This window comes from Barbus barbus, assembly GCF_936440315.1.
Source record: "Barbus barbus genome assembly, chromosome: 27".
In the NCBI taxonomy this organism is placed as follows: domain Eukaryota; kingdom Metazoa; phylum Chordata; class Actinopteri; order Cypriniformes; family Cyprinidae; genus Barbus; species Barbus barbus.
In genome coordinates, this window is record NC_136755.1 from 12,365,699 (window position 1) to 12,390,682 (window position 24,984).

The window sequence follows — 24,984 nt, forward strand, 5'->3', positions numbered from 1 at the left end:
AAAATGCCATGTTTGCATGAGAGGGTTCTCATACTTGAAGAATTCATGCCATGTATTTACGCTAATGACTTCCTCTGTGACGTAAATAAATACTAGTATCTTTAATCAAAAGGTTGGCAAAGCCAGGCCAGAAACGTAATCCCAATGCTGATAAAAACTAGCTGGAAAAATTTGTATAATTCCCAAAGACCTCTGTCTTAAGCAGACCCGAGGGGGTGTTTAGTGTGTTAATTCTGTGATTTTAACAGGAAGTTAGCGTTCGGTTAGTCTAAACTTATCTCCCCTCTCTTGTTTGCAATATCCAGTGATATCTCTAATCTGTGTATTAGTGCATCACCAGCAAAAGTAGTTGCCATCGGCACTCATGGCTCGAGGAAGTAATGTAGTTAAAATCTCTCTGATGTGAGGCATGGCGGACAATAAAAGAATTCCACTGAGGTATCTCCTCCGGGCTCCTACACTTTCACTTTTGTGTTGGCAGATGTGTGGTCAGTCCCGATGCCAGCTGACATTTCACCAAGAGAACCTGGCAATTTTCCAAAACTGTTCCGCTAAAGTGGCTGGTTGTGCATGTCGTTCCAAGTCGAAAATATGGACAAAAAGCCAAAAAAGCATCTAATATGTAATTTTAAAACAAGGATATCCATTATTTTTTCATTACTACTGTTCTCCCCAGGTCCACCTAATGTTAGAAATTAGAATTAAGTATTTTGCTGTTAACAGTAATAATAAATCTTTCTATGACTATTTTTCACGTTCTCTTAGAATTAAGCATGGAGATTTTTTTGGGCTTTTTACTGACCCATGCTAACCAGCCAACAACCAACTCTGAATAAGTTTTTTAGTGCATCTTAAATTTTAATAAATATATCCGGGGGTGGATTTTTGGGTTCATGCATTCTTATTTTTCATAGTATCATAAACTCAATTATCTAAAAAGATCAGAGATAGTTTGATTACTCATAATATAACCCCTTTAGTTTTCCTGTGCATCCGATTAGTGTAATAACACTGTAAACACATTGAAACACATTAAAATAACACATTGAACAACATTTGAATACATTATCATACTCTCAGAAAAAAAGATACAAAAGCTGTCACTGGGGTGGTACCTTTTCAAAAGTTACATCTTATTTACTCCAAAAAAATCCATATTATTACCTTAAAGATACATATTAGTACCTCAGGTGTACAGTACATATTAGTACCTTGATAGTATGTATGAGATACTTGGTAAGATACTTGCTATCTTTTGAAAGGGTACTGTCGCAGTGACAGCTTTGTACCTTTTTTTCTGAGAGTGTAGGTAAGGTACAAAGTTGGTACTGCCCAAGTGACAAGTGATTACCTATAAAGGCAATGTTCCCTCAAATTTTTTTCTTGCTTTTCTCTGTTGGGCGAACTTTTCGGCCATTTGTGCAAAAACATTCTTTATACCAGACCTGTACAGCGCACACACAAAAAAGTGCGTAACTTTTCATTTGAATGTGCTATTTATATTTGTTTTCACCCTTAATGTAACTAAATCTCTTCCGCTTTGCTAGTTATAACGTAATAAACATGCATGAACATCAGAAATGATCTTGTTTCAACCACGGAAAGACGTCAATACACACTGTATAATATAATATATAACATAAAAACAAACAGAAGCATTTAAACTAAGATCTGTAAGCTAAATATTTTTTAAGAAACGTGAACGTAAATTCTTACATAATTATCTAAACATGTAATATAGCTTGAACACTATACACCTGTGTGTAACTGTAAATGTCTCTGAGTTTTGTTACTGTTCTGTGCCCATCATCCACTATTTCCACCACTTAATCAAGCCACTCTTGTTTAAAACACGATGGCGTTTTATTTCACATGTCATTGTGTTTGCGTTGGCTTTCGTGTTGAGCTATTTTATCCACAACCATTAAACTATTCAGTGTCTACAGTGCCTCATTTGGAGGATATCATTCTCTTTCTATGAAACCTGTAAACTGCATTTACTGGTACTAACTGTATAGAGACACCAAATCTATAGCGGTTTGGCATAGAATTATTTAGCATTTACTAGAATTCAATCAAATGGCTTTCCTAACTCATTGTCGCTTATGCGCAGCATATTATTTCTTCTACGTGGTCGTGACGTAAGCAGTTCACGTTTGCAGCTTTCACATTGTTTCTGACAGTGAGTCAGGGAAATATCATAAATGTGAAAAAAAATCGTGCCATTTGTCTAATTAATATATTTGTGGACTTGGACTGGTCTTGCCTTCCTGAGGATAAGCTTACAAGAGTCCTAATTTGTGGACTAATCTCCCATTAACCCCAGATGAGTAGATGTCTAATTAGCCAGGGTGATGGGAAGGGAACATATCCACAATGGGATTAGCAGTGACATGCCTCAGAAAGGCTTTTAAACCTGGGACAAAATAATAAAACAAACAAAGGGAGGGGGTCCGGCCCATGCAAGGGGTAGTGAAATAAAGGGCAAAAGATGAAAACGGGACGTGGGTTCCTCGTCTTGCAGGAAATGGGGGTCGAGATCAGGTACAGGGCCGGTTGCACCAGTTGTGTGTAAGTTGCAGCTTAGCCTATTTTTGACATAAAGGAGCACTAAGTTACAACTTCCACACTCATAAAACTACCATTAAACTTAGTTGAAATGTTACTCGACATGAACTAAATATTTAAAGCCTCTGAACAGGTTGGAATAAAATAGCAGGTGGACTGAATTCCATCAATTTGCTCAGACATATATGATCATTTTGACCTTTACATTTTAATAGAGAGAACAAACATAATAAATAAATGTAATTTCTTTTTTATCATATAAAGTTTCTGATTGTTATTTACATATAAAAATACCTTTTATGTTATTCATGATTAAGTTGTATCATATTTCTTTGGAAACATATTTTTACCATTAGTGAAGTGAAGCAAAGTTAAATGGAAATGTACGACATTCCTGCATAACTTCCCTAGTAAAAAAGTAATTTATTTAAATATATATTTAAGTATAGTTCAAATCTATTAACATATTTTCAGACATATAGCTTGAGACTTACTTACTATAGAGAAGTACTATAGTACTTGCTATATAAAAAATATAATTAAACTTTATTTCGAGTACTACTTGTGGACAATGCACTTTTTAAATATTAAGCCTAAAATGTGTTTTAATGTCACTATTGATGAGGATTGTATGATATTTTATTAATATCGGTCTTTAAATGCAAGATATTTAAAGTGTACCTGAAGTATTCTTGCAATAGTTCCACTTTAGCACAATCAAATATATATTTCAGTATATCTTTAATTGGACTTCAGCACTACTTCCACACAATTAAAGCGCATTAAGTACAAAATTAGTTGTTCCAGTTTAGTAGACTTTAAGTATACCAGTTTAGTCTACTAATAATACAACTGCAGGGTATTTTTATTAAGCACATAAATATGTAAATGTATTTGTAGTACTTAGCATTAAATAAATGTATTTCAATTACATTTTAGTGTATTTTTCACTAGGGTTCTGCTCATACATACACATACAGGCTGCTATTGCATCATTGAGAGTATAATTATATAATGCGACTATGCATTATGAAGAGCTTACAACCTACTAGCTATGTTCTGCCTTAAGAACAAACGGTGGCACTGTCACCAAATTAAATACAGTTACAAACTAGCTGGTTACTAAGCGTGTGGACTTTTTGTAGTCATTTACTTACCCTCATGCTGTTCTAAACCTGTATGAGTTTCTTTTTTCTGTTTAAGATATATTGTAGAATGCTGGTAACCAAACAGTTGTTGGTAGTCATTGACTTCCATAGTATAAATGGATTCCATACTATGGAAGTCAATGGCTACTGGCAGCTGTCTGTTGCTGATGAATTTTCATTTGTGGTTTCAGTTTATTCCTTTAATTAAGAACTTATGAATGGCTGCTGCAACTCTACCTGGGGGCTAGGGTCACTTCATGCATTCACTTCTGGAATCTCTTTCATGGTGAAAAAGCACAGTTTTATGGCAGCAGTGATGAGGCAGTAAGCACCAGGTGTACCTCATTACGCTCGTCTAGCAGTGTTTCCATTTCTGCGCTCCTCCTCTTGGCCGCACGACGGTATTATGAGGCTGGATGGAGAACAGCAGAGGAGGGCCAGAGCACCGACGTCTGGAGATTCCTCCGTCACACCTGCTGATCCGTTTTGCGGACGAAATGAACATTGAGGCAATGCATTTTTCAGCTTCATCAAAACCACACATCAACACTAAGATTCTGTTCCCTTATTTTTAATTTAAGGCATGTGCTTAATGAGAACGGGAGATGACGTTGAAATGGCGGCTAGTTGATGGATTGTGTAATTACATTTAATGAAAGCATTAGGCGGTTCTGAGAGCCAAAAATGAGAGCGGTTGTGTTTTCACGGATGAAATTATATACACGTGTTGGAACCTCCAGAGATGTGCCAACATGCAAACAGCCCTAGAGTAAACTTTTGACCTCAAGAGCCATTGAAATATGTTAGGATGTCAGTTTCCACAGGCATTCTGCTCCTGCGTACTGTGTAATTAAATAGTGCTGAGCTTCTTTTGTGCTTCTCAAATCATCACTTGGCTTTCAGTGGCTCTGAATGGCTCCTCTGTTATGAAGTGGCTTACATCAGTGCTTGCAATGCGCAGAGATATTAACATGACTCGAGTGCTTTGAATCAAATTGAATGTCACCCAGACTGTGAGAGAATGATTATTTTGAGCTGAGACATTCCTTTCTCCCTAAGCGTTTGGATGATATCGTGCCCTCGTGTGATAGGCATCTTTCGTATAGCAGGGAAAAGGATAAACACGAGAGAACGCCTATTTTTGTTTCGTGACTAATAGGGGGACCTTATTGGAGGCCGGACTCGCAGGTGCTGTTTGTGAAGATATTATAATGTTGAAGTGGCCCCCATTCTAGCTCTGATGACAGAAACAATGCTCACAACGTCGTACTAAAAGTGATTAGATGAGATGAAGCATAATACATGTATTGAAATGCAATGCCAAGATGCAATTAGACATTTAGTTGGGCAAGTAACTACAGACCTCCCTTGATAGAGAAATGAGCATACCTGTAGGAAAGAACAATCACAAATGAGATCTGGTTAATTTCTCAGATGCTTCATCTCAAATGAAGAGGCTTCTGCTGGAGTTTCAAAAGAGATAGCAAAACTAAATGGGTTTCCATACACATATTTTTATGCAAATTTTGGAATTATGTACTCTAAAAAAAAAAATCATTCAAATGCATTGTGTATTAATGAGTCAGTAATGAGCTGCTTGTATTTTAGGGATTTATTTCTTACAGTGCATGGCGCAAAAATTCTAGGTGCTTAATTGCGTCAAAAAATTTATCACATTATTTTTTCCAGTTACTAATTAATTCGATTTACGCATTAAATCGTTCAAGTTACTATATTTTAAATGTACTAATTTGCAACTTCATAATTAATTAACATGTAATTATAAATCTATTTAAATATCTGACACAAGTTTGACATTAAAGTTTTTTTATAGTTTAGCATAAAGACATTGAGCAGTACTCTTTAATCTTATTTCAATAGAACTGATATAAAGATGTACTTAAGTCCTCCTTAAATGGGTCAAAATGCATTTAATACACATTTAAAATATAGTTCAATTTACTTGTATATACATGCAATTAAGACTCTGAAAACAACATTTAGTTAAGAATAATAATTGAAAGTGTAGTATTTCTGTAATAAGTATGCTTAACTGTACTCTTTCACAAGGGAATTTCAGCATTTCTCATCAAACTTAATAGATCTTTATACTCTTTACTTATTATAATACTCTTATGTTTTTATTTATTCTAAGATATAGACACTCAGTTGATACATAACTGAGAACTAAAGGAACTAAAGTGTATCTGAGTATTTGAGAAGTTGAGAAAAATAGAAAGCTTCTGCAAGGATTATAGTAAAACCACACAACTCTGTTTGCTGCATTCTGCTTTTTAGCAGTGTCAAAACTGCTTGAGGTGCTTCTCATTTTTCACTGTAGTTTGAATTGGGACAGCCATTTTGCTGGAGTATGTTTTTCAGATGTTTTGATAAAGACAACATGTAGAGAGGTACTTCTTTCAAAAAATATATAGAGTTGCATATGTGCTTTTACATATTTAACTGTGGTGCTAATTTGTAAGTTTGAATCTTGTGATTTCTGTCTCTTCTCCTCAAAATTTACTGTCCTCTGCTCTCGCTCTCTTATAAAATAATAATAAAGCTGAAAGTGAAGTAAACTAATGGAGCTAATGTCTGTCAGTAGCACTTGATTTGCTAGGCTGATATTCATCTTGATAGACTGTGCCATCACAGTGAGCGTCATAGCCTCAAAATTAGGCCACAAGAAGTATAAATAGATAGCGCTTCTATGATTTAGAGATGTTTACATGGGCGTTTCCTCCTGTGCTTGCATTATTCTTGGTATTGTTGAGATCCAAGCAGTATGTCTTTGAGCCTGTCAGCCTCTCATCTGCTCCCAGCCGAGCATGTGCCAGAACCAGACTGCTGTCGACGTGCTTCAGCAGATGCCGTCTTCCTCTTTGACGTCAACCACAGGAGTGAGAAGAACAGCCAACTCCCAAAGCTGTTTACATATGGCCGCTTCCAAGACTGACAGAGAGAGGTTAGCACACACAGTTAATGTAGGGCCTGCAACTAGGGATGGGTGGAAGTATTGAGAGGTTTGATCCTCACATTTGAAAATCGATCGTTTAAAGTAGTGGATTTTAATTTATGCAGCATGAATATAAATGCATATCATAAACTTGCAAGTGAATATAGATTAAATGAGTTAGCAGTTGCTAACTACTATAACTTACTATAGTTTTTATTACAACAAATATTGTATATAAAATATATAAATATTATAAATGTATATTAGTGATATTAAATTAAAAGTTTGTAAATTATTATTTTATGTGATTACTTTTTAAATGACAAACATACAAAAGTTAATAAATAAAAGTATTAATTTCTTTATGTAAGGAATAATTGACGACGGGCCGTTGAATGATTATTAAGGCACACCCGAGGTGGTGATGCGGCCACGACGCGAAATACTATGGTTGCTACACCTCAAGACACTAATCAGAGGATATATTTCAAGGCATTCTTCAGGTTTTTCTATTTAATTCGCTATTGTAAGTAGGATTATTTCTTCCGCATCTCATCCAATGCCTCCCTTGCTAATTCCAAAACGTCATTTTAAACCGTAACGGAGACTTGCGCCGTTGATAGCAGACTAATGCAGCTAATACAGTTAATAACTAAGTTATGAGAGGAGAGAGAGAGAGAGAGAGAGAGAGAGATTACCTCTGTGAGTCTGTGCATCTCTCAAAAGTGTTCGGCAGCAATGTCTCTAATGTTAGTTATAGTGAAACTTAAAGTTAACTTTCTTCACGAACAGCACCGTTGTTGTTACCTCGCTTGTGAGAAGTCATGTACTTTAAGTTGTTAAACTATGTTACTGATAAAATCATCATAGTAGCGCTAACAACATTAGCGCGTCTGTTAACGTGTGTGCATTAGGGGTTGCACCGACTAGTCGCTGGTCCTATAGAGGGCGCAACAGGATAAGAAATTCACATTTATGCTCCATTTTCCAAACAATTAAAATTACTCATTAATTCATACTCTGAAAGCGCTCCAAGACATGTGTGATTATATTACTGGATGCTCGAAATTGAATGGGAGAATGCACGTTTTAAACAGCTTATTGTACAGGTAAATTAATCGCAGACACACATAGGCTACAGACAGTAGCGCGTACAATACATCACGCGCAGATCGCGCGCACAGAATCATTCCGCGCAGAGATGTATTGTCAACACTGTTCTGTGATTTCTCAATAAAATAGCTTAGAAACTGAAAAGTTCAAGCATATATTTCTTAATAACTAAATCCCACAGCTTCACTACTAGTAGAGAGATGCTGCCAGGTAGAATTAATTCACACACGCAATCGCTCTCACTAATGCACTCATTCATATGAATGCAATCTTTATTGTGCTACTTATCTGTATCTGATTTAGAATGAGCAGAAATCTGTGAGAAAATTAACGACCCAAAGACGAAAGAACTAATAAAAATAAGTTGTTATAGGAGCAATAGCCACGTGGGCAGTGCTTTGTCCTATGCCATAGCTGTGCACAAGGTGTTTGTAACAACTCCAGACTTATTTGTTCGACGTCATCAGCGATTAGTCGACTTCGACTCAACTTTCATCACATAAAAGTCAACTTTAAAAAATCAGAAGTCGTTCAACCCCTAGTGTGCAAACTGTCTATGAGGGAGAGAGAGCGGGAGAGAAATGCTTTCCGTACATAATAAAACGTAATTTCGTGGCAAAAACATGAAAATAATCTGTCGTTTGTATCCTTATGTTTACTATATTTATTTGTTTGGCCAGTGTCATTATGGGTATTGGTTCTTTTGCTGTTTTAGGCTGTAAGGACATTTGAAATAACGCAAATCATTTGGCGAAGTGATATGGACATGTAATGCGGTGCCTGGAACCACGTTCGGCCGTGCGTTTCCCTGAAAATAACGGTACACCTTAGAACGTTCGTCAGCTAATCAGATTCAAGCATTCAACGGCTCCGTAGTATAAATATATATAGAAAATTACATATTAGAATGATTTCTGAAGGATCATGACACTGATGACTGGAGTAATGATGCTGAAAATTCAGCTTTGTCATAGCAGGAATTATAAAATATAATAAAATATAAAACAGTTATATAAAAATTGTAATAATATTTCACAGTAGTTCTATTTTTACTGTATTTTTTATTAAATAAATGCAGTCTTGGTGAGCGTTAGAGACAAAAAAATGTTACTAACAACACATTTGAATGTTAGCGAAAACACTCTAATCATTTGTATTTATGCTTATTAAATGCTAAAAATAGTGGTTTCAAATGTATTGTTAAATAGCATTAATTACCTCTTTTTTTAGAAACTGCAGAAATATTGGATTCTGCGTATTGGCCTTGATAGTACTTGGTATTGGATCAAAAAGAAAACCTTACTATAAACCCTTTTTTGGTTTTCATTTTTATAGTGAGTAAGGGAATATGCACAAATGACAGCTTTTTTGAGTATTAAAACTGGCAGGCCAGACAGACGTTGTGTCATTAAGCATTTAGATTCTCTCTCTGAGGAATATTTACAAAAATGTCACCTGCCTTTTCACATTTGCTGGGAGCAAGAAATAAAAGAAGCCGGCTGTTTTGTTGAATAACCTGAATATCTCAGCTGCTCCAACCATAATTAATTTAACTTGAAACAATGCAGGCAATAATCATTAGTCCATGTCAAACATGATGCCGGCTCAGTGTTGAACCAGCGAGATTCTGCTCTGAGCACTGAGGAATTCAAATTGTGCATACGCACATATACACACCTCTCACATTTCGCTGTGGGTGTTGCTGTGATCGGTTTGTGGGTACCATCTGCCCTCAGATTTATGTAACAACTGATCCACAAGCAACTCTCACACATCCTGATTGTGACTCATGTCCCATGATGCCCCCAGAATGGTATTAGTGAGAGGTTCACACTCTCCATGCACGCTCGGATCTTAGAGGCCTAAATGAAAAGTGTGAGAGGAGGGGAACGGACACTACCCGAAAGAAGATACTAAAAAAAAAGGAGCTAAAATGAGTCTGTTGTTCAGAAATTTCAGCTATGGTTTCATACGTGATGATGTTGTTGCTATTGAAAGGGATAGTTCACCCCAAAATGGAAATTCTGTCATCATTTACTTTTTTCTGTTGAACTCAAAATAAGATATTTTGAAGAATATGGGTAACCAAACTGTTAATGGTCCCCATTGACTTCCATAGTATGGAAATAAATACTATGGAAGTCAAAGGGGACCATCAGCTTTTTTTTTTTCTTTTTTTTTTCAAAATATCTTCTTTTGTTTTCAACAGATGAAATAAACTTATACAAGGCTGAAGCTGTTAATGATGACAGAATTTTAAAATTAAATTTTTGGGTGAAATATCCCTTTAATCTTTACATTTGAGGTTTATTTTTATTTATTTATTTTTATTTAAATTACTTAAAAAGGTTAGTTCCATTCATCTTTTCACATTATGCAATTGTGTTTATATGAAGTGGAGATTTCTGTGATTTTGTGACTTTTTTCAAATAATTTTCATGATATTTCATTCCACCACAGATATTATGTAATGGAAATTACATTTGTTGATTTTTTTTTTTTTCTTGATTTTTCTGTTGTTTTCACACATTGCATAATCCATCATGAAAAGTATATAATGCCATAATTGTTTAATTTTTCTGTTTTTCTTATGAATATATTTTATATATAGATTTTATCATTAGTATAGTTTTTTTAAACTTGATCCAGACCCAGACTTTCATGTTATTCAATATAAAAATTATTAATTATTATTATTAATGTATTATTGTGTATAATAGTATTGTGTCACAGACTTTCAGTTATAATATTTCAAAAGTATTTTGTTAATATTATTATAATTATTGTAGTGTTGTGTATAATTATATTAGCTATTACTATTAATAATAATTCATCATTTTTAATTGAATGTCTGGAACACAATACTGTAAACTGTAAAAAGAAGAAGATTTATTTTTTTTAGATTGATAATTAATAGAAATTGTACATCGACAAAAGTAAAAAGCTATAAAATCTATACATGCAATACATACCTAGGGAAAAAATAGCAGTGAAATAATGATGGCATGGGAAAAATGCCCGAGGTTGAAGAAACATAGATGTTGTATGGGCCGCTCTTCATTATTTAATGAATGGAGGATTTGGCATGGACTTAAAGATCTTTGCCAACAAGTCTTGGAAGTGGTCTGCTTCAAAAGTGGACCCCTTTTGTCGATCAATTAGCTGTTAGTAGTGAATATTTCATTATCTGCAAGTTATATGCCCATTATAGATTGTGTGTGCCAGAAAGGGTTTTATAGCACCATAAACCTTTCAAATCATAATGTGTTGGATCCCGCTTCCCTGTTTTTGAGAAATAATGGCTTCTCTTATAATTTAGAGCAACCACCATCACAGATGTCGATTTCTCCATTGAACTAAAACTAAATGCAGGTCTGAAAAACGGCTTCTGCTGGGTGTGAGAAAAAAACTGACATAACTGAAAGCAAAACAGCTCACATACACAGCCACTGCTGGAGGTCCACAACATCTCCCATCATTCCATTTGACATCTCTGTATTCACTTAGTGTGGACAACAGCTTTGTAATTCCTTAATCACAAGCAGCCTTGATGCCACACTGAGCAATATCCAATAGGAGGCTGAATGTGATCAAATGTAGTGCAGCAAGAATTATGAACTGCCTGGTAATTCATATTCATTTATGAACACTGTACAGCATCAGTTGTTCTGTTCTTACTTGCATGATAAGCTCAGAACAAGAGATGGATACTGTCCTCTCTCTCTCTTTCTTTCTTTTGCACCATCACTGTTTTATTCTTTTGGAAAAGTAAAGCTAGTTTTGCTGCAATTCCTCAGAGTGCCATAGTAAACTCCTAAATAAAACATGTGCTGCTGCTGTGTGCAGCTCAGCCAACGTCAAATCCTTTCTTGTTCACTATCCATATTTCATGCGCTCCAAGTTCAAGTAAAAAAAATTAAATCACAGGTTGGTCTGTTTGCAGGGCCGCTGGGGGCATTTGATGAGCATGACCTCAATGAAGAACTGCATCTGTTAGTGTGGCAATAGAAACTACACCTAAACAGTCAAGTGAGACTAATCAACATGAGTCAAGTTGAGCGAAATCCACTCTATACAGTAGTTATTGTAGGGAAAAATTTATTTTGAGACTTTCTATGAAGCCTGTATTTATAATGCATTATAAGAGTATTCTTAATGCATTATAGTGCATGCATAATGCTTTATAAACCTACCATGTTGTATCATCTGATGAATAGTCATAACAGTTGCAATACATTATAATACTTACCTATTTCCGGTTATAACTTTTAAGAATATGATCCATTATAACACCAGATGAAGCCTGCATTTATAATGCATCATAAGGGTATTCTAAATAAATAAGAAATAAAAAACTCATAATTTGTTGTATCTTCTCATGAATAATCATAACAACAGTAATAATATTTGTGATTATAACTATGAAGAGTAATGATTTATAACACACAGTGAACATAATTTTATCCACTTAAGTTATAATGGATTATATGCCACAGTTTCATACTATCCCAAGTTTCATCTTGACATTGTTTAGTTAAGATCTGCACAGTATCATCGTATGAGTGGTCTTTTATGGCTTGAAGTTAACTGACAAATACAGAGTTTTCTTTTAAACATCCAAAAAGCTTTAAGTAGTCTTTGACTGCTTTAAGTAACAAAAGTATTTTAAACAGCCATATGATATAATGAATGGGTTATGACACATTTGCTTTGAACATTTTTACCAAAATAGGTAAATTTTGTTACTGTTGTTATAATTATTCATGAGATGATACAACACATTAGAAGGTTTTCTTATAAAGCATTATGCGTGCATTATAATGCATTAAGAATACCTATATTAAAGGGGTCATCGGATGCCGATTTTCCACAAGTTGGAATGATTCTTTGGGGTGTTCATGAAAAGTCTATAACATATTTTGGTTAAAATGTCTCAATGGTAGTGTAAAACAACACCCAGTTTACCTTGTCAAAAACAGCTTTGTTCACAGTGACCTGTTTCGGTTAGGAATGCAGCGATTAACCGGTTCCGCGATTAACCGCGCTTTAAAACGTCACGGTTAATTAATCGTAAAGGTTTCGCAAAACCGAGTGTTTCTGTTGCACGGAGCTGAACTGTTGCAGCCTGTGCAAAATGAAAATAAAGTCACACTAGTGGTGCACCAGCTTCAAATGACGCGCTGCTTATCAGAGACACGGAGGCTACTACACTAATTACATTAGTGACAGAGGGACTAAACAGCAAAGCTTTATTTCCACCAGAGAAATGCCTGTCGATAGTAGTGTGCAGGGCTCCACAGTGCGAGCATTTCACTCGCATTTGCGACTAAAAATAGATGTGTGCGAACTGGAAAATGTATTTAGGAGCACAAGTGCGAATACAAAAAAAAACAAAAAAAAAACAGCCTAACTTGTACAGTAGCCTATAACAAACGTATTAATTTATTCTGTTTATTTATGGAAAAATTGCGATGCAGCCTCATATGATTACTTTAGAACTTTAAAAAGGCAACGGTTTAATTTAAATGAGCACAGATGAGAAGAAAAGCGGAGCGAGTTAAAAAGACGCGCTGAATGACGCACATTCGCCACTAGAGGGCGCTGCCGCTGCCGTTACCCCGGTAACCCAGTAAACAAATCAGCTGCGCTACTTTCATAAAACTGTGTAAATAATGTTTCACACTCACAGTCATTTAGATATTTATATTCGTTTTAGTCTTCACAATAGCATCAAATAACTCTTACTTAAAGACTTATGAGCTATTTATTTTCAAACATTTTTTCTAACCTAAAACATGGCCCATCCACTGATCTATAATAGAGAACAGTGGGCCTATCTATATATCAACGACTGATTCGTTATTATTGTTCAGTAACACAAGCTCCATTAGTTAACATGAAAAAAACAATGACTGCATTTATTAATAATGCTATCTTAATTTCAACTTTTAATAATACATTATAAAATCAAAAGTTGTCTTAATATAATTCAATGGAGCTAACATTAACTAACATAGTTGTATTTTTTATTAATCAACATTAACAAAGAATATTAACTACTGCAACAATTAGCTATTGCACATTTTTAGTTAATGTTAACCTGCTTTAACTAATGTTAACAAATGGGACCTACCTATTGTTCTTTCGTTCATTATTTTCAAAAGAGAAATACTGTCATGGATGTTTACAGAGCAGCGGTCACCTTTTTAATTCTAATGGGAGAGATGGAATTTTGTTTGTTGTTTGTTTATTATTATTTTGTGCTGTATTGTTGGTTACTGTGTTATTTCTGTTTCAAAAGCCAGCAATAAATAACACTTTAACATCTAAAGAGTGTTCATGTGATTTTATACATTATTAATGTTGGGAAATGAATAAATGCCTAATAATCGTCATAATCGTAAAACCGTGATTATTCATCAGACAATAATCGTACCAGCAAAATCTATAATCGTTGCATCCCTAGTTTCGGTGCATGTCCCTTTAAATGCTAATGAGCTCTGCTCACCCCGACTCTCACTTCCATGGGGTGCCATGGGGTTCCAGCAGTTCTCTGAGACTGTTAACTTTAGCCACATTCGTCATGTAACATGGTAACAAGCACATTATTAGCAAAAGCAATTAGCAAAGATTCATTAAAAAAAAAAAAAAAAACTTATACTCACTTCTTTTGGTGGTGAAGCTGGATCTCAAATTGTTTGCGTGAACAGATCCATTTAGATAGATCGGGTGGACGCATTCCCTTCAAAAACAAAAGCTATCCACTGTGCCGTCAGTGGCATAAGTTATGTGCAAATGTTATGCTTGAATCTAACATAAAAAACAGCTAGTTATGAATAACAAATGAGAACAGAACTTGCCAACTCTTGGCTCTTCAAACTCAAATGATGTTACTTTCATTCACTTTGTTGACCAACAGAAAGCTGATTGGTTTGAAGGTGACTTCATACATTGCTACAATATTTACAATAAACATAAAAATACAGTAGTCGTCTTTTTGCCTGGGAAATTTCATTGAAATGTGACCACACCTTTAGTCTGAGGATGTTTTTACTGGGATGAGCTTCTCTCAGGCTGTTAGAGTCAGACCACAGGGACAGAAGAGATGCGCTGAAGAAAGCCAATTAGTGTGCGCTTTTACACTATGCTCATCTCCCGTTCACAAACACAACAAGATTTTCCTCAGAGCCACTGTACTGCTTTCATGAGCGACTTTGCTTATTTTCTATTTTATGTTTTGTTATTTCTGCATGTTAAATGAATCGGTCTAACAGCTTAAACACTGTTGTTAAACTAACTTGCTGTTAGTAATTTGTCGTGAAAAGAAGACTGAGTACATGTTTTTGTGAAACAGGTCAATGGAAAATACATATTTTTTCTGTCACAAACCTGAGTAGGAAGCATTATAGACTACCAATTAAGATTCAAGGTTCAAGGTGCATTGCCTTGTGGTGCTGAAATTGGAGACAGGTTTTAATCAGTGACAGTTTGGGACGAATACATGTACCGTTACACCCCTAGTTGCTAATGCCATTCATTTGAACTTTATAGAATATAGATTGCACTGCGGCAGTAGTAGCAAAGAATCAGAATAGACAGGAATGAGAAAGTGCTTGTGAACTGCAAATATGCGAGCTGCACTATTTCTGCAGGCGCTCTCAGCAGTGAGATCTCGCTGTGAGTTTGTACTCAGTCTGAGAGCAGTGTGTCCAGTTTACACTCATTAGCCACATTAGCAGCCTCCCCGCTGTGCATCCCTGCGCTCTGTTCTCAATACGACAGCATTTACCCTAAACTACGGACATTTCACACAAATAAGTATTATATACATCACTGGTTATTGTGATGATAATGTGCCCTGTGAAACAGAAGAAGGATGTACCACATGCATGAGACCTCATGACATTCGGTGTCAAATCAAAAGCTATTTCATGTGAAGGCAATGGTCTGAAAAACAGAAAACAGAGAAGAAAAAGGCCACTTATGATGTCTGACTGTATTTAGATAATGTATTATTAAAAAATATAAGTGCAGTAGACATGGATGAAAGAAACGGTCTCATATTTTTTCAGCCTTGTTCTGGTATTGGATTTTTTTTTTTTTTTTTTGGCTTTGGGATTTTTTTATTTAGGTCACATTTTCTGCACCACTTTGAAGAGCTGGAGTATGAATTATTTACTGGTGGAAAAAGGGCTTTGAACAAGGAAAAGCCACGATAAATGGATCCTGTGATTATTGCCTTTCCAATATGAATGTGTTTTAATTACACAAAATATAATGTGTTTACTGTCATGTGATCTGTCAACACTTTCTGGACACAGTGCTTGTAGGCACGTCAGTTACAGTCTAGTATGCATGTTATTAATTATTTGCAAGCATATATTGCATGTCTTTTATTAAGTTCAGTAGGCATTTAATTGAAAGAAAAGTATAGGGTGAAGAAATGTTGTGAGGACTTGGTAATTTATGGTTTAAAGTTTAATTTTCATTCCATTTTTCATCTGCACAAACATTAAAATAAAGTAAAAATATAACTATAAACAGTATAAATGAAACAAGGCACATGCACGTGCACACACACACACACACACACACATATGCACATATATACTGTATTGTTTAATATTAGTTTTGTTTATATACACATATGTTTCATTTATAGTTTTTTGTTACATTTCATATTTCTACTATATATAATTATATAAAGTATATATATATTTCTTTCTCTTTCTGAATCAAGCAGACAATATATTCAAATGACCAAGCTGGTGATGTAACACTGTAGACAGGAACATGTACGAGTCACAACTCACTGACTGTGATTCAGAGAGAGAGAATGTTAGAGATAGAAAGCATTCTGTTTTAAAGCAACTACATTAAGACTCCAGCTCACCAGCGAGACGTCAGAGAAACAATTAATTTCACACTGCTGTGCAAATTAGGGGCTCGGTAAGCATCCACTGAGGGGACTTTTAGTGCTTTATTAGTGCCTTTTCTTGGAAAAGAAATAATATTTTCATTACAAATCAATCAATTTAGCTCTGTTCCAATAGTAAGCTGCCTACAGCCCTGCATCCAAACAGTCATGGAACCTCATATGTGAACAATTTAGAACATTCTACATTAGTGCGGAATACTTTTATTAACAGTTGATTTAAATAGACTTTGACATTAGCATGTTGCTAAGCTAGCAGCTTATTTTTTGGCACAATACTACACTTTTTATTGCGCTGAACTATTTATATCTACACTTTTTACTACTAAATGAGATATGTTTGTTTGATTAATAATCAGCTTTTCTCTCATCGCGTCCTCCATCTTTGATGTTTTTTTTTGTCACAATGCATTCTGGGAGAGCCTTCTCCACTAATGATACATGTGATACTACCTTAGAATTGACTAGGTATTTTTGATCCCTACATTTTGAAGTGTGATTCCTTAAAGTGTTTGTTCACCCAAAAATGAAAATTCTGTCATTAATTACTCACCCTCATGTCATTCAAAACCCAAAAGACCTTCATTCATCTTCAGAACACAAATTAAGATATTTTTCACATGCGTTGAGGTACTCATCGCAGAGAATGATGGTGGAGACTGACGCGGAAGGGAAGAATTGTTGAATAAAGTTGTTATTTTTGTTTTCTTTCTGCACAAAAATGTTCTTAGCTTCATAAAATTACGGTTGAACCGCTGATGTCACAAGGACTATTTTAACGGTGTCTTTACTACCTTTCTGGGCCTTGAACGGGGTAGTTGTGTTGCTGTCTATTGAGGGTCAGAAAGCGCTTGGATTTCGTAAAAAATATCTTAATTTGTGTTCCAAAGAACAATTGAAAAAAAATTCATTTTTGGGTGAACTACACTTTTAAAATGTCTATAAGAAGTGGACAAGGTTGCACCATGATTTTTTGCTTGCCTTCATGCACATGTGGGAAGTTGTGGCCTAATGGTTAGAGAGTTGGACTCGTAATCCAAAGGTTGCGATTTCGAGTCTTGGGCTGGCAGGAATTGTAGGTGCGGGGAGTGAATGTCCAGCGCTTTCTCCATTCTCAATACCACTTTCTCCATTCTCAATACCATTAGGTGCCCTTGAGCAAGGCACCGAACCCCCAAAATGCGCCGCAGCATAAATGGCTGCCCACTGCTCCGGGTGTGTGTTCACGGTGGGTGTGTGTTCACTGCTGTGTGTGTGCACTTTGGATGGGTTAAATGCAGAGCACAAATTCCAAGTATGGGTCACCATACTTGGCCGTATGTCACTTCACTTCATAATTTTTTCTTTTTCATTTTTTTCTTTTGTGTCTTTCTTACATTTATGTGCGCTGTTTCAGATAGCAGAGACGTTATTGCAACAGTTACACACCACATTGTCTTGCAGCAACAGATCCATTTTCACTCCCCGTGGCTACTGGGCTACTGTGTCAGTAGATCTTTGAGCTTGAGCCAGTTACAGTGCTGGACGTGTTTGTGAAAAGGGCCCCAGATGGGTTCAGGCATATGACAATGTGTTGACTCGTGTCTGCTGGGAAACAGTGACCTGTGGTCATTGGAATGCACTGGCCTCATTCACGCTGTGGGTACTGGTGTCATCATTCACCTCTGAATGCCAGCGCCACATAGTGCCAGGGCTGCCATCTGATACAAGATTGGACTTTGAAGGCCAAAAGCTTCCCCAAACATGTTCTCAACATGTCACATCCTACAGCGAGTTTGAAGATGTCTCTAAAACTGAGCTTTTAAAGGGGATAGTTCACCCAAAAATTAATATTTTGAAGTTGTTCTTCTGTGGAATATAGACGATATTCTGAAGAATGTTGGTAACCAGACATTTGCTGATCCCCATTGACTTCCATTGTAATGAATGAATAAATAAATAAATAAATAAAAAGGATAAGGAAATAATTTTTGAAGTAATGTAAAAGTTTAGTGTCCCTTTTGATCAAATTAATGCACCCTTGCTTAATAAAAGAAATAATTCTTAAAAAATAAAATTCTTTATAAACTCTTTATATATGTACACGTATTCTGGTGTCATTCTGATGTCAAGATCCAATCCCTATTGGACCCATTTCATTGGCTAAGCCAGCTTTTTTATTGGTAATCTATTCAGTGCCTGATTACAATAGATAGAAAATCATTGTGCCAAGTATTTAGCTCTAATTTTGAAAATATGTTAATTCATGTCTTTTAAATTATATATCATATTATTACAGAAGCTAAATAGCTAAATTAAACACTTGCCCATTTCAGTTTCAAGCTAATAGTGCTAACTGCTTAAAAATAGCCCTTTTGATTAGCTAAAAGTATCATTCAATCAGACATTGAACATAAGGATAGGATCTTATGCAGATGATACACGGGGCAACTTGTTGAGCAATTTTTCCAGGCAACTGTTTTTGAGCAATGTTGCTTGGGCACTTTCCCATTGAGAATGGGTAACAAATTTCTACCTGGATATTTTAGATCGGTAGAGGGCCCTGTGCCTCACCTGGTTGCCTGTTGACGCCAAGCAAAATTGCTCAAAAGGTTGTCCTGTGTATCATCAGCCTTACATGACACTAGCAATTTTTTAGATAAAGGACAGATGATTCATAAACATTTGTATGTCTCTAATGTCGTATATACTACTGCAGATGGGCTTATGCTTCAGAAACTGTACTTATTTTAATACCTAGCCAAACATCAAAAATGGCATAAGAATAATTACAAATAGTAATAAGTTCTCCTCTAAAGAACTGCCAAGGCAGATTGTGTCTGCTAAGTCTACACAGTCTATACACTGATGCAGAGCGACACAGCAGTGATGACCACAAGATACTTGCAATTACTAATGACTTTCAGCCTACACACTCAACAGACTAATTCTAGATCATTCTTTATCTTCCACGACTACCCATTAGACTCTGGAGGAGATTGAAGGAATGGACTCTTGGGAAAACAGGCAAGGCAAACGCCTTGATTGCAATCAAAAAGACTCTTTAAACTCTCATGCAAAAAAAATCTCAGAGAACGAGAGGAAAACAAGCAAAGGGATGGACTTCAAAGTGCAGATCTATTACAATCCATTAAAAAAGTGCTTTTGCTGGATCGAAACCGAGGATCAATAAAAGCCAGTTAAATGTCTGACACAGCTCACTAATATCTGTAACTGCTAGTGCTAGTGAGGAAAGACAAAATTGTATTATAATGGAAGAGTCCTCTCCACACCCTGAACACACACACCGCCCGCCTCTGAATGTAACACACACACACACACGTTCACAATTATCATGCTGGATTTTCACGCCGTAGCATCCAAGGCTAATTCCTGCATGCTTTCCTCCTTTTCCCCCTGAGGGAATCAGGGTAGGAAATGCCATGATGGGTTGTTACCAGATGAGATTCACACTGTAAGACCTTGAATGGCACTATTTTCTCTTAATTTCATTGCCATTCTTTTCTTTTGCCAGTTATTTGAGCCTGAGCAAATTTATTCTGCTTCTCAATGTGGTTCAAAGCCATAAATGGTGAATGAAGTTCTTAGCTATGCAAACTACTGCATTTTTACTTTAATATTCTGTGCATATATTGCATTGATGCTTTATGGCCCAAGAACATTTGAAATAAACAGTGTTCAGTGAGCAGTACATGGAGAAATGGAAACATTACATGATATCTCATTTTGGATAAAAACATGCAAGGTTATGATATATTGACTTGTGTAGTTTACGTCTGTCTTAATGGTCCATTTAGACTGTGTTTGGAGACTATTTACTGGACAATTTAGCTCACCTCTCTGCTGTGTCGCCTGGGCTAATGATATACGTTTAGATCTTTATATGCTGCACATTTGCACTTCAGTCGATAGCATGTGGAAATGTTATCATCCTTAACTGTCATGGGCAAATGTTTTGCCTGGAATGACATATTTACCACAGTGCATATAAAATCTTATTTGCAAGGGCAGAATGGGCCCATATCGACTCGGTGAAATGCATCTTGGGTAGCAGTGGGGAAAACAGTGTTTTATTGAATTGTCATGCAGTTTTTATTTGGTTTGTGGAAGTGTTCTGGAAGTTTCATTTGTTTCAGGTAAATTCAAAAGTCGAAATGATTGGTAAACTTTTATAGAATAAAAATATTCAGCAAAGTAAGCTTACATCCTGCCATGTCATTTTCTGTTTCAATAGTTTTATATAATGGAGTGTATATGTATTTTTTTTCTTATAGGAATTAGCAGGTTCACAAACGAGATCTCTTTAATATCTCAGTTGCTTCTTCTAGAGCACAATGAGAATAAATGAAGATCTCCAGTGTCTAGGGGTTTTTATAATTAACTTAAAACTGAAACTAAAACCATGTATATCTATTTATATAGTTCTTGCTGGTTCTCAAATCTGATTGGCTGAGAGCCTTTTCCAGGCATGCAATATTCTAGTGATAACAGAACTCCAACCATTTCACTGTTTGTATCACTCTGCTTGTAGCATATATAATAAAAAATATAATAAAAGTAAATAAAAAATTATAAAAACAACAAAATATTAAAACTTTAGCTAAAATTAGAATGAAAACAGAAAATTTAATATAAAAAGTATAATAGTAATATTATCTCAGGGATACTAAAATGACACTGGCATGTCAGATTTTTGTCTTTAGAAAAACAAAAAACTGTAATTTTACATAATTTTGTCCTGAGTTTCAGAAGTCTCAAACTGTGTTGGATTTGTAAAGATCTTAAAATCTTTAATAAAAGTCAGAGATTGCATTATAAGCTCAAACGTTTCCTCAAATTTTTCTAAACTCTAAAGTCTATTCAGTTATGCTATCCTCATTTGTGACCCAGGACCACAAAACCATGTCATAAGGGGCAATTTTTCAAAATTGTGATTTATACATCACCTGAAAGCTGATAAATAAGCTTTTCATCGACGTATGGTTTGTTAGGATAGGACAATATTTGGCCGAGATGCAACTATTTGCAGAGATGTAAAGAGTACTTGAAAACCATACTTGAGTAAAAGTACAGATACCTTAAAACAACTTAAGTAAACGGATTAAAGTATCTGATTTTAACAGTACTTAAGTATTTTACTTATACTAAATATAGGCTCAAAGATGCACTGGTCATATAGACACGGCAGTCAAAAACTGTAACGTTGTGGAGAAGCTGGTGAAAACAGGCAGAGGCAAGGATCTATGTGCAGATATTTAATGGAAAAACTAGAACAGACAAGAAGCCTAAAACCAAAGGGAACAAAGAACAGAATGGCAGACAAACAGACAACCATTACATTCAACAACTCACAAAGAACTAAAGAGACACTAGGGCTGTATATACAGTATACAGGAGGCTAACAGCTGAACAAGATAAGATACAAACTGACTACAAACACCACGGGAGACAGGAAGTGACATAAAAGTCCAAGACAAGGCACAGAAAACTGTGAGCTGATTTGTGAGGAGAGCAATCATGCTTATTTTCTAAAACCAAAATAAAGGGGGAAAGGGAAAGGGAAAGGGAAGTGGTGTGTGGCCAAGTATGGTGACCCATACTCGGAATTTGTGCTCTGCATTTATCCCATCCAAGTGTACGTGAACATACACCCGGAGCAGTGGAAAGCCAATGCTGCGGTGCCCGGGGAGCAGTTGGGGGTTCGGTGCCTTGCATGTCCTCATCTCATATAAAACACCTGTGATACAAATACTTGTTAAGGAACTCACATTCACATAAAGTAGCCTTGTTGACAAGTTTGGGTAAGGGCAAAATGCACAAGATATAGTACTTTCAGTGCCCTGTAGTTGGCGATATCAGGCCTTTTAGCAGAAATAAACTGCTGCAGAAAAGCTAGATGTCATGCAAAATGTAATGTGTAACTGCAACAGTTAACACTCATTTCAAATGTAGTGGAGTAAAGAGTTCAGATACTCATTCAGAAATGTAGTGAAGTAGAGAGTAAAAGTTGTGAATATCTTTGGTACTCAGTACAGCTACAAAGTATAAGAAAAGATATGCAGGTACAGTAATTAGTTACATTTACTCAAGTACTTTACACCTCTGGCTATTTGAATACCTGAGGGTGCAAAACAATCTAAATATTGAGAAAATCGCTGTTAAAGTTGTCCAAATTAAGTTCTTAGCAATGCATATTACTAATCAAAAAATATGTTTTGATATATTTATGGTAGGAAATTTTCTAAATATATCTTTACTTAATATCTTAATGATGTTTTGCATAAAATAAAAATTGATCATTTTGACCCATACAATGTATTTTTGGCTATTGCTACAAATATACCCATGCTGCTTATGACTGTTTTTTTGGTCCAGGGTCACATTTGTTTGTTTTTGTCTTTTTTAAAGTTGATACTCAAAAGAAAAATAACTGAGATGTATTTAATTATTTCTCTTTAAAACTAAAGTACCTCAGTTACAATTTTGCAATGCCCCTTTGTTTTCCTAAGGTTTATTTAATAGATCCGTTTTAATATTAATAGCTCTCCGTCTTAATGAGAAAATGTGACTGTACCAGAAGGCATGTGACTCTCTCAGTCATCTGCCGCATATTTACACCTAAGTCTCAAGAAAACACAAAAGCGCTATGCCAAGAAAACACCAACTGTCAAAAAGAATTTGGATGAATTGCAGGAGCAGTGCTTAATGCTGTTGAAGGTATCACTGCTGTCCCACAGGAAAAGTGCTCATAAAGCAGTGTGACTGGAGAGAACACACAAGTGTCTCATATTACACTGCCTAAAATTAGGTTTCGACCGTTTTAGATCAAATGTGCCAGTTCTTGTACACCAACAGCATGATTACACAGCTGTGTCGGTCCATGCAGTTTGAGCAGCCGTGATTGTGTTCACAGCAGCTGTCACTCTTGTAGTGTTGACATAGTTGATGATGAAGATGAGATCTGATGGGAAGAGTCAGTGAAGGCGACCCTCTTGTGGTCAACATGAAATCAAAATGGATTCTGTTTACCTCATTATATTCTCCTGGTGTTATTGTGAACGTCTTTATAATTGTGCTTCAAAAAATCGCTTTAAAACAATGTTGCTGCCCTATGTTTTTTTTCTAGTTGTATCCTGTTTCATTTTGATACTTTATTTTATTTCAGCGTTATTTTAGTTAACAAAAATAATGCCTCTCAACACTTATATCTTAAGCTAAAGTCTTGATTTGCTCTCCATTTACCTGCTTTGTTGATTTGAAGAACCAACAGAAATATTAAAGCTCTCATTTGTTTTCATTTATCTTTTCTTTTTCATCTTTTAATTTGCTCTTTCTAAATCAAGTCATTCAAAGCAATGAAAACAACATCCAAACAAGGCATGATTGGCAAAGAACAACAGACAATATATCTGTCGTAAGCTACAGTTTTGTAACATGTATTTGTCTGTGCGCTTTGTGTTTTCAGCAGCAGCGATTCACCAACTACTCCCTTATCTGTTGCCTTATTAGCGCTAATATGTTGCTACACTTTGTTAAACAGAAAATTACAGCAAATGTGCCGTGATGGTTTGGGAAGATAATATAGTGTGTGCCGAGACATTAGATAAGATAAGTATTCCCACAGATATTGCACACTCGTTAGCATATTAAAATGTACTCTTTTCTTTTTGTGTACTTTTTTGGATTGAATTTTAGTGCATCACAATCATGTCCCATCATGCCACAGCTCCATGGGAAGTGCATGTGGTGTGGGCGATGTCATGGACACATTTATTTTTCAAGCTTGAAAACTCCCGAGTCACACAAGGACGGTCTGCTGCCAAATGTAAAATCAGAAGTTCCCAGCTTTTATTTGCATGTGGATTGAGAGTTCCAGAGAACTACACAAGCAGCCTCTTAAATGCAGTTTAAATATAAACAGGGAGATGCAGGGATGGTGCAGTCCCGTTTTAAATTTTAATCAAAACCTTTTAGCAGGATGAGGCAAGTGAAGCTAGCTCCAGAAAATGGCCTTGGAGACAAAAGAAAAGAGGCTCATTACAGAACTGGCTGCTGCACCATCCCAAACCACACATGTACACGTAAGCATGCACAAATGCGCATCCCTGTCCCGCCGGCTGGTGGAAAGTGGGACGGGATGTTCCAGGGATGACGTTTCTCTCAGTTAACTGCAGACCCCTTGAAGTAGTGCACCCTCTCTGATCTTAAGTCTTAGCACTCAAATCATTATGCACTTAAAATAGTCACATTAGGGAGATCATATG

General features: G+C 35.8%; 1 protein-coding gene across 1 annotated transcript in view; it reads left to right on the plus strand.

Moving 5' to 3' along the window:
• Positions 1–24,984, plus strand: part of LOC306847228 (gamma-aminobutyric acid type B receptor subunit 2-like) — a gene marked incomplete at both ends in the record, with an annotated part of 228,733 nt that overhangs the window by 64,324 nt on the left and 139,425 nt on the right. The window lies entirely within an intron of this gene.